The 12,152-nt window shown below is 34.4% G+C and overlaps 1 long non-coding RNA gene across 1 annotated transcript; it reads right to left on the minus strand.

The window, feature by feature from the left end:
- Positions 1-822: 822 nt before the first annotated feature.
- On the minus strand, positions 823-11,554 carry LOC150106007 (uncharacterized). The gene is made up of 3 exons (XR_016548430.1): positions 11,485-11,554; positions 11,064-11,126; positions 823-929 (listed from the first exon to the last, which is right to left on the minus strand). It is a non-coding gene; the product is annotated as an uncharacterized LOC150106007 (long non-coding RNA).
- Between the last annotated feature and the right edge of the window lie 598 nt (positions 11,555-12,152).

The raw sequence follows: 12,152 nt of genomic DNA on the forward strand, positions 1-12,152 counted from the left end.
GCTGACCACATCACATACGGGAGACCCACCAACCCGACTGGGTTGTTTATGTTCGAGACAGCGAGAAGTGAGACGCCTCATACCAGTGTCAGTACCGTGCACGCTCCGTGTGGCTGTGAATGCGAGAGGTAAGTATGATAGCATTTATTCTTTACTTGGCTAAATTCTATTATGGGGGATTAATTTATAATTAGTAAATTCTATTCTTATCTAATTAAATAAATAATATGCTACATGTCATATTTCTTTTATATTTTTCAGAAAAACATTTTTTTGACAACGGGTCCAAAAAAAGTAAGCGACAAACAGGGAAGCAGAAAGTGCTCACAATTGAGCAAAAGAAAGAAATAATTTCAGCATATGAAATAAGAGTCAGAATTGATTCAAGTAGCAACGGCAGTTGCTACTTGAATGCCTCGTTTTTATTTATTTATTTATTTAATTATTTATTTAATCAGCGATGGAAAATAAATTGCTCAATGTACTACGTAATACATCCAGACGAATGGCCACTTAGTGGATTAGTGTTAGGGGGTTAGTAATACCTAATTTCAAATCCCCTAATTCAGGGCTTTGAAAGTAATCTTGAGTGAATAAGTAAGTGATCTTACAACTGTGCTCTACATACAATAATTTAAACTATCACCTCGCAAATACTGGTTACGTGATCCACTTGTAACAACAGATACCTACTATTTTTTTAGTGTCAAGAACACTACCATCTTTAGATATACAATCTCATCTATGAGATAAGGACTGTCATATGACTCTAGTTCACCAAAGGAGATGAAATTTGAAATTCCCCATCGGAACGAATTCTGATCGGTAGGCCTCTGAAAACAAGGTGCATGAAGACCAATTTTCACGGGATCGATTATCAGTTCTTTATCGCATGTGTGGTTTCTCTGGTCCACGAGGATCACCTTCACCTGAAATAAAATCTGATGTTCAGATTTCTTGTACCATAAGTTTATATAATATTAAATATATAATATAAAATGAAGTAATAATAATATGAAGAATATAATAATATGACGTACCACAGATTCTACCAGAAGAAGTGATTTGGAGAATAGAAAGCTTGCAAAATGGAAAAGCAGCAGGTGAGGATGGAGTTTCAGATGAACTTCTAAAAGCAGGTGGAGAAAGGATCTACAAAATCTTAACAAAACTATTTATCTTATATCTGAATAAAAATAATGCACCAAGAACATGAAAGAAGGCTACCCTAATGCTGATACATAAAAAAGGTGCTTGGCTCATGTGCTTTGTGCGACTCTAGACCTAGAACAACCAAAAGAACATGCAGACTTTCGAAGTGGCTTTAGTACAATGGACCATATCCAAGTTGTACAACGAACGGTGTAATGAATATCAGTTACCATAACGTATTTTTTTCATTAATTATGAGAAAGCTTTTGATTGAGTAGAAACTTGTACGATACTTAAAGCATTAGGAAATCAGCTTGTGGAGGAACCGTACGTCAGGACCATTAAATTTTCATACACAAATGCCAAAGGAGCAATTCATTTCAATGGAAACATCTGTACTGTGGAAATACAGAGAGGTATAAAACAGTGCAATCCAATATCTCCAAAATTATTCACAGCATGTCTAGAAGAAATATTCAAACCACTTGATTGGGAACGGTCTAAAGATAAATGGAAGATATTTAAGCCCTTTACGTTTTGAAGATGAAATAGTTATCTTTACTTCAACTGCGCATGAATTACAGACTAGTATCCATGAACTCCAAATTGCTAGCAAAACAGCTCGCCTGAAGATGCCCCAAGCTATGTTTAATAGCTATGTCCAACGAGAACAATAAAAATCAATAATGAGGAAATTAAACAAGTAGATCATTACATATCTTAGAACAGTGTTTCCCAACGTTTTTTGGATCATGCACCACCTCAACGCCTCTAAGATTTTGATGCCTTCCCCTCTATCATAATAGTGAGCCAAGTTCTAAAAATGTATGATATAAATATGTACTTTAAATAAAAAAGGAACATAGGGAAAACTGTTTTTAATTTGACTTTGTTCAATGAATATAAATTTTATATTACACTTTGTATATCATAAAACATAAATCGATCTCAACTCGGTTAAATAAAATCCAATTTAATGCGATCCTTAAGCTTGATGTCTGCTGCAAAGAGTTTTTATTTGAGTTACTAATTTAGTCATTTTCAATCTCAAATCCCCATTTGTGATATCCAGATGATTTTTTTTTTTCAGTAGCAAGTCATTTACAGCACTAAAGCCACATTCAACTAAATATGATGAAGAAAAGGGCAACAGTATTTTTTTTGCAAAACTAGTTGAATTTTGGGATTTCGTTTCAGTCTCGTCAGAAAACCATGCCATTGTTTGTTTTATTAGAATTCATCATTTTACTTTTCTGAGAGTCCTTCTTGATACTGAATTTATGCTGATGGTAATCTTTTTTTCTCGGAAAGTCAGGGTTGCAACATCGACAATTTATCGCTGACAATGGTGATATTTTTAAGTATGTCGATGATGAGGTGAAGAATGCAACATCATTTTCTAATTGCGTACAACTGATATCAGTGAAACAAAATATGGACGAAATTAAAAGACGCTGATTGGTGGGTGGAAGGCATATGAATAATTACATTCAATATTCAAAAGCTAACTACCATCTTAATCGACGTGTTCTTTTTATATTGACATATGACTGTGAAACATGGAAGCAAACGAAATACAAAAATTAAGAACAATACATTTTAGTATGGAAAGAAGTATGCGTGGTATTACAACACTGGATCAACAAAGGAATATGTGAATAAGAAATCAAGCCAAAGTCTCTTTGAAGTCTCTCTAAAATCCTCTGAAGCTTCAAGAGGGAGAATTGGCCTTGGTTGATGAGGAGGAGTGTTATTAGAAGTAAAGGATAATGAGGTATGGTCTTTCTTAATGGTGTATATTATTAGCTCAATATAATTAATCATATATAATTCCGTTTATGTATTAGGAACCAATATCTTAATGTAAGTTTATCAAATTACAATGTTTCATTCCTGATAAAGTAAGCCATAGTCTTTAGGGAATTGGTACACTTAAAGAAGTTAGATTTCCAGTTGATCAACCTGTCGCTTACCAGATGTTTGAAAGGCCACTCCAAAGCGCCATCAAAATCACCTTTCTGGATAAAAAAGTAAACTGCTAAATGGGTGTGCATATTTTCGGCATATCCATTCAGATAGATAGCCAGGTTAATTTTGTATCCACATGGTCCAGACCTCGACACATAAAAGGGAAGAGATTTTCGACATTTGCTTCCATTACTGTCTCTGTCGAGTCGTTTCTTCTCCCAGTATCGATCTATTTTACAGATAAATTCCCTCGAATTGGCATCCATCAACTTAACATTTAGTTCCTGGATAGAAGAAGAAATAACTATAATAATTTAAAGTGAAAAATGTAATAGAAATCTGTATTATAGATTACGTTTGTAACTAAATTTAGGAGCACAGGTTAAGTGATATACCACATTATTATTTTTCTTTAACAAAACACCATGAGTAATATGAAATTAAAATCAGTGATAATGAAGACGTTATTTATTATTTTCCGGATTTGATAGTTTACAGTAAGGCTCAATGGGGGGAAAATACCTGCAATTATCTTCTGATGGTAGCTCTTATTTACATTGTGACCCAGTTATACTGTGGGGATTCGCTACGCAATTTGAAATTATTTACCTTATTGAAAGATCATAAAATTTCCTTCAAAGATTTATGATAAAAATTCTAGAAAGGTCAATATGATGTAAGGTAATAGAGGGAAAAAAACTTTCTTATTAGATACGCTGAGCAAAAATGCGAACTCTAGTAATAAAATCTATTATTTATTATACAACACAATAATTATTTTCTACATACGATAGTTTTTTTACATACAAAAATGTTTAGATTTTCTTGCCTCCATAAAATATACAGTTTCGGTCTTGTGCTTAAAAAGTTAGAAATAAAATAATTAAATATAATTATGAAGAATTGTAAGGTGGTGAATGAACAAGATTTGCATTTTATCAACTGAGGTTTCACAATACCTACTCTGGATGTCACTTAATGGCAGTATCTCATAGGTTGGCAAACTTTTTCAGGCCACAGCCCACTTTGCAAGACATAAATTTTGTAACGCCCCCCATTATAACAGTTTGAATAAAACCATTTTTCAAATATTTGAGTCTGAATGAAACCATATTTCACGTACTCAATACTCTATTTAAATAATCAATACGACATTTCTTCTTTTATTCAGACATAATGAAGTAATAAAATTTGCAAAAATATTCACAAAATAAAAGATTTAATTTACACTTTGTATGACTCCGCTTATCTATCACACTTTCGACTGATGATTGTTGGCAAAGCGCACAAAAAATAATTAAACTTATTCCTAAACCACTGGTGTTTATAGATTTGAAATTAGACCGAATCGACTTGCATGCATTGAATTGTTTGCGATACCATCGTACTCGTACTTTGAACAAGTCACTGCAAGCACCAATATTCCTGTCAAAACATGCTGAATTGAGTGAATTACCTACGTAATAGCTGACAACTAGTTAAGAATTGTCTACTGCGTGGATAGACTAAAGCCTGTATGGCACGATCAACTTCTACAATAGCAAAAAATTAATAAATATTTTAAGTATATAAAAAATAGAAGTTAAGATATCCTGTATGACACGTTCAATTTTCTCATTGACATAGAAAATTGACATCTATTTCTATCTGGCATGGTAAATTTTCAAATGATTAAATAATTGAAATAGAAAATTGATAAAAAAATTGATCGTGTAAGATGGGCATAAGATGAATTAAAATTCAATATTTAAATTTTAAATGATTATCTAATCGCAAAATCACGAAAATAATTAATTTTTAAATATATGTTATTAATTTCTTCTATAAAGAGCTACCGATCCCTAGACCGCCTGAACGCCCCCAAATGCTTCTTATCCCACTATAACCCCCCTAAAAGGCTTCAGCGCCCACTGGGGGGCAGTACTGACCACTTTGGGAACCTATGCAGTATCTGAACCTACCGTTTTCAGCTTCATATTGAAAGTGAAACGATATGACAGTGATTATGGCGACACGTACATTAAGTAATGATTATATATGACATTTATGATAAATGTACTAATAAATAAATTATAAATGCTGACTTTCAAACAGAATATTATTTTTTCCCCCACTTCTGCAACGTTAGATTTTGTATCGCAAGTTAGATTTTTAAATGCATGCTATTCTGAGTATTTCATGTGAACTTCATATAAAAGATGATTAACTCTCGACCATATAATTATAAAACAATTAATAATCGAATATGTCTCTAAATAAAGAGGACTATAAAAAGATAATGGCATCATTAATAAAATAGTAGAACTAAACAAAAAAAATTAATTCTGAAATATAATTGAAATCTATATTAGAACTCTTGTACACTTTCTGTTTTTAAGATCTAAATCTTAAATAAACTGAATAGTAAATGGATTGGGTAATAATTAACACACTTGGAGGGTAATGGATGGCAATGCTGTAGCCAATGAAGTTTTAACTGAGGCTCAGGTATTGCTGTTACCCTCCTGCCATGATCAGAGCTTTAATAGTTCAATAACACCTTAACCCTACACTGTCCTCTACAGATAACGGGGAAGATGAAAAGCATTCTTGCTTGGCCCCTTTAAGACAGTCCTTATAAGGCTAGTGATGGCGGCTGGCTTCTTAAGTTTCGTGTCGTGTATTATTGATGGTGAATTTGACTGATATGTTTTTAGAGATTTATGCTTATTCATTAGTAATAGCAATTAATTGCTTGCAGCCATAAATAGATACTTTATTTTCCATACTGGTTTATCCAGGTAAGTCAATTGAATTTATAAGGGCGATATGCTAGGCCTACAGCCGCTAGTTTTGCCATTGTTTTATTTTAAATCGTGACATCTTATTGGAAGAACCCAGACCAACAGGGATAGATGCACTCAATGGTCCTAAAGAAAATATACCACCAGTCATTTTAAGGGATAAGGAAAAATGGATCCCTGTCTTATCAGTCCTCAGAGAACAAAAGATCTCATTCTCATGGACTAAAAACTCAGATGAGGGAGTTAAAATACAACCCAATACTGTCTCTGATTACAGACAGATGACCAGATTTATAGACAATGCTAACCCATATTACACCTTCACTTTACCCAGCGAAAAGAACCTGAAGGTAGTTCTACGTGGAATAGCTGAAGGTATCACTCCTGAAGATGTGACCACTGATCTCACTAGACAGGGCCTGTCCCCAGTTAAAGTGAGCAGAATGCTCAGATCAGATAAAAGACCAATGCGTTTGGTGCTGGTGGAAATAAACAACACACAAAAGCAGATCTATGAACTGACCATAGTATGCGGTCTCAAAATTTCAACTCAGCCTCTTTGGAAAAGAGCATCTGTAGGTCAGTATCATAGATGCCAAAGGTTTGGACATGCCCAAAAATTATGTAAGGCAGCCTTCAGGTGATTGAAGTGCGGCGAGGGACACCAGACCATTATCACCAAACCTCGCACAACTCCAGCATGCTGTGCAAACTGCAGAGGACCTCACACCGCCAACTACATGGGATGCCTTTCCAATCGAAAAAATCGAGGACCAACAAAAGTCAATCTTTCTCCTCCACGTAACAACGTTTTAACAACCAAACAAATCGTCTTCCAGTCCGAAACACCTTGCCTTCTAGCTCTCAAGAAGGAACAACCATGACCAAAACATATGCTGAGGCTGCAAGAACTAAGTATCCTACATCTCTCGCGCTAGAAAGCTCCAACATAACATCCGTTTTAACAGCCTCACTTGCCACTATGCTGCAAGAAATCAGCAAGACATGTCCCTCAACATCTTCCAGAAAGAGATTTCTGCAAGGCACTCAAAACATTATAACAGCAATCTGTCATGAATAATAAATTCAAACCAAAAGCTCTTAAGATAATCGCATGGAATGCAAATGTATTGATGAACAAGATTTTGGAACTTCAGAATTTTCAACTCTTCTCAGTGTTGATATCATCTTGATTGGTGAAACACACATAAGACCAGCTAATAACCGAAAAATCTGTGGATACACTATGTACAGAAACGACAGAATTGGCACAAAAGTTGGAGGCACAGCCACATATATTAAGAGTTATTTGAATCATAATATAATAGGCAAGCCCAAAACAGTAAACCTGGAGGTGACCGGTGTGACGGTACATACCTTCAATGGTGCGAGTCTCAATATATATGCTGCTTATAACCCTCCGCGCATTTCTCTGCTGACAACAGATCTATACTCCATACTTGGTCCAAATGACTCCATAATAATAGCAGGAGATTTCAACTCAAAACTCATAGCTTGGTACAGCTCATCAACTAACACCAAAGGCTACACAATTTTCAACTATGCAATGCTCAACTCTGTTTTTGTGGCCGGCCCTACCGAGCCCACCCACTTCAGTCCTTCGGGTGGCTCGGATGTGCTGGACATTGTCATCTTTAAAAATTTAAGATACCAATTCAAATTGGAATCAGTCAACGAATTATCTTCTGATCACAGTCCCATAGTGCTTAATCTAGGTTCATCCGATCAATTCTCTCATCTGCACACATTCATACCATGGGACAAATTAGCCAAGGTTCTTCCCGATCATATTGGTCCAGTGCCCAATGTCAGTAAAAATGAGGAGATTGACACAGCAATAATAACTTAACCATACAAATTCAGAAAGCAATAGAATCAGTCAGACAATCCACTGCCTTTCACCCAACCAACCGTATCCCTGAAGAAATCATGGATCTAATCAGAGCAAAAAATAGAGCCAGGAAGAGATACCACAATAGCAGAGCCCCACAAGATAATACAGTATTGAGCAATCTAAACAGGAGTTCCGAGAAGCTCTTCAAAAACACAGAAACCATCAATGGGAAACCAAATTGGCTAACATCAATACTGAAGATCATTCCGTATGTAAATTCTTAAGAGCAGTCCGCACCAAAAAGCAACTCATTCCCCTATACAAACCAAGAAAAGAACAGTTAAAAATGATGAAGCCGAAGCACTAGTAGATAACCTAGAATCTCAGTGCAACCCATCTTATACAAATCTAAATATCAATCTTGTGTACAAGATTCTTCAACATGTTAGGACAACCTTAGGACAGAACACCTTTACCTCTAAACATATCACTCCTACCAATCCGGCAGAAATGATAAATATCATCTCCCATCTAAACAATAAAAAAGCTTCAGGACCGTATGGCATAACTAACAGAATAGTAAAACTACTTCCAAGAAAGGCTATAGTCCATCTCGTCAACATTACAAATGCCATCTTTAGATTCCAGCGTTTCCCTACTACATGGAAAACAGCCACAATCATACCACTGAAGAAGCCAGGAAAAAATGTTCACCTTCCCGAAAGCTACAGACCCATAAGCCTATTGTGCAGTCTCGGAAAGGTGACAGAGAAAGTGATCCTCTCAAGATTCCAAGAAGAAACAGATGTTAGGAATTTTGCCTAATGAACAGTTCGGCTTGCGTAGGGCCATAGTACAGCTCAACAAGTGCACCGGCTGGTAGAATTCATTACTAAAGGTTTCAACTGGACACTCAATACAGCTGCCATCTTCATCGACGCAGAGAAGGCGTTTGACAAAGTATGGCATCAAGGCCTTCTCTACAAACTGATAAAATTTAACTTTCCACTCAAGTTAATAAAAATAATACATTCTTACCTGAAATACAAATATATGCAGGTCAGGGTAGGCGAAACGGTTTCGACCAGACGCAGGATCTCGGCAGAGATCTCTTCTGGCACCTCTCCTGTTTTCATCCCACTGAACCCAAGAACAACATTCACTGCATTATATGCAGATGATACTGCACTGATGGCAAGATCACTGAGCCCAAAACTGGCAACTAAAAGACTACAAACTAGCATACACACTTTAGAAAAGTGGATGGCAGACTGCAGGATCCAAGTTAACCCCCAGAAAAACTCTATATTGTTTACAAGAAAGAAAATCCATACCGTGGAGGATATTTATTTATTGGGTGTAAAGATTCTATGGCAGACTGAAGTTAAATATCTTGGAGTGATTCTCGATAGTAAACTCCTATTCAGCAAACATATTAGTTACATTACCTCAAAGACATCCAACGTCTTAGCACAGCTCTATCCTATGATCAACAGACAAAGAAAACTGGACACGCAAACAAAATTAACAATTTACAAGATGGTAATTCGACCGGTTATCCCTCACGCATCCCCAGCATGGAGCCACACTGCAAATTCAAACATTCTAACACTTCAGAGATTACAGAATAAGTGCCTGAGGATGATTCTGGATGCCCCCTTGGTTTATAAGAAACACCCAGATCCATAGAGAAGTTAATGTCCCTTATATCTCTTCCTTTCTCATAAACCTAGGTGAGAAGTTCTTTACCAAGACAAGTAACCATCCAAACCCGTTCATCAAGGAAGCCTAGGAATATAATGAAGAAGAAATCAACAAATATAATAGACCAAAGTCTATCTTAAGTTCAGCTGAACACAATTAACATCACTGCCCTCAATGGGCGAGCATACAGCTCACAAACACTCCATTCAAAGTTCTTTCACTACAAGACAAAAGGGAATATGGAAAGCAATTTTGGTTCACCCATCTAGCCAGAAATGTTAATGTTATGATTTTGGGTGATTGAATTGAATTGAAAAGATTGAATTTGGATCTCCAAACTACTGCTCGCAGATCAGATGCGGTCTGCGATATGATTTTACCCGGCCCACCAATTGGACTAATTTTTCAATAAGAATCCGTAAAAAAAACAAAAAAAACAAAAACAAAAAAAAAAAAGAAATACGGGGTGTCGATAGATTTCAAATGCGTTAATTAAAATTGTGTTCAAAATAAATATATTCCCGAATAGCAAAAGGTAACCGTAATCCAAGTTACGGTCTTTCTGACTATAAATGGTCGGTTGAAATGGATTAACGAATAAAAACAAAATTTGAATTGTACAAGCAAATTTGAAGACATTTTCTTGTAAATTTATCTCTATTTTTGGGACAACCTATCTTTGCGAACAAACTTTTCCCGAATGAAATATATCAAGTCAAAATACAGGGCAAATTTATCTGATTAAATTTATCATTTGAAATCTCTACTTGTAAATAACACTTCAAAATTTGAACCTGCGTTTAATAAGCTTTTAAAAACACAAACATAGTTACATCATTCACATTAATGGTTTTATTATAATTTGTGATAAAAATATGAGAATTTGCTGATAATGTTCGTTGTCATTAATATACGATAATTTAATCTCACAAACTCTGTAATCAGTTTTAATTTGCTTTCAATAAAACTCATATATGTAGTTCTAGAGTTTTTTTGTTTTTTTTTTCACTACGGCCCGCTGAACAGTGCCGAAGTACCCAATGTGGCCCTCGCGGCGAAAAGTTTGGAGACCACTGATCTACACTATTATTATTATTAATATTATTATTATTTACATTTCGACAGTAACATTATTGTGGCACGCTTCACTTAGAACTATTTTGGTTTTTAACAAGTGCAACAATAAAAGCGAGGTAAGTTTTGTCTGTGGCCTATCTCAGCGTTCGACACACCACAGTGACTAAATGTAATAAATTTTAATCTTATTTCTTATTAGTATTTAATGTAATAGATTTACGCGTATTTTTTTCACTGGAGTAACATCAGTATTAACTTTGAAATTTATGTCATTATTAACAGCAACAAAATAAAATAATAGTTATAAACCGTTTATAATTGTTCAGCCTAGTTAGGCAATTTTACGAATTTCATTCTGTATTGGTGGTCTGAAAAATAATATCCACAGTGACTTTTTAAGATTAATTTGGAAGATGGTACTATCATTTTTCTATATGTTATTAATAATATTATTATTATCTAAATAACTGATTAGGAGAAGCCATTACAAAGAAATAATTATTTCATTATAGGGAAATACTTACAGTGATTTCTCTGGCTTTCTTCTTGAGTTCGGCATCCAGGCGTCGATTATGTGACTGGGTTTTCTATAAAAGAAGTCATATTACCAATGCAGTATTATTATAAGATATTTAAATTGATACTACCATAAAAATTCATACACAAGTCGAAAAGGTAAAGAAGCTGTTATGTGGAATACTAGATAATTCACGCTAAGTTTGGATCTGGTAGAATGTGAAAACAAAATCTACCTGATTCAAATTCCATGTATAACTTAACGATAAACGTGCAGCACCTTAATTTTATGACCACCACTTGATAGGCTCATTTTGCTGCTGTGTTTCTGACTTGAATTTGAACTTTTCGTTAGCAATTTGTGACAGCCATGCAGAATAATTCTGGAATTTAAAAGGATATTTCAACTAGTGCCGTAAACTGACTCACCATGAAGTCTTTCGCCCGTTTTCTGTTTTCTCCATCTATCTGTTGGCAATTATTTTCCAAAATCTAAAATGAGAATGGATAAATAAAAAAATTAAAAAATAATAAAAAATATGAAGTTATAATCCTTCTTACTATTCATAAATCTGGAATGTGTCGCAATGTTAAAGTATAAAACACAAATATGCATGTGTATATTTAATACACATTTTATGCATTAAATATACATATTTGTTTTATGTACATACATAAAAACAAAACAAAAAACAATTGTTTTTAAATAGCAAAAGGTTGCTATTTAAAAACAATTTTTTTAAATCGCAACCTTTTGTTATTTAAAAAAAGCAAAAGGTTGCTTTTTTTAAATAGATATAGCAATATAGAGTATCAAAATATTTTAACCGATATCTGGATTATGAGACATTTGGGAGAGATACTATATTACTCAGATAGTATATTATAGTTTACAAGAAATAAAATTGAATTTTAAAATAAATTTCATAGCTTAATTTAAATGAAGTAATTATTGTAGCTTCTCATAAACTTTTGAAAGTGTGGTTTAAATCTTTTACAAGCGTCATGCACGTTCTTTGAAGCCAGATCATTTGTTATGGTGTGTAATATTGTTTCTTTTAATGTAGCTGTTTTCTTTGAAATAATTATGCAACTTC

The sequence above is a fragment of the Typopeltis vanoorti genome, chromosome 6, assembly GCF_054136105.1.
Source record: "Typopeltis vanoorti isolate ZY-2024b chromosome 6, IOZ_Tvanoo_1.0, whole genome shotgun sequence".
Classification (NCBI taxonomy): Eukaryota; Metazoa; Arthropoda; class Arachnida; order Uropygi; family Thelyphonidae; genus Typopeltis; species Typopeltis vanoorti.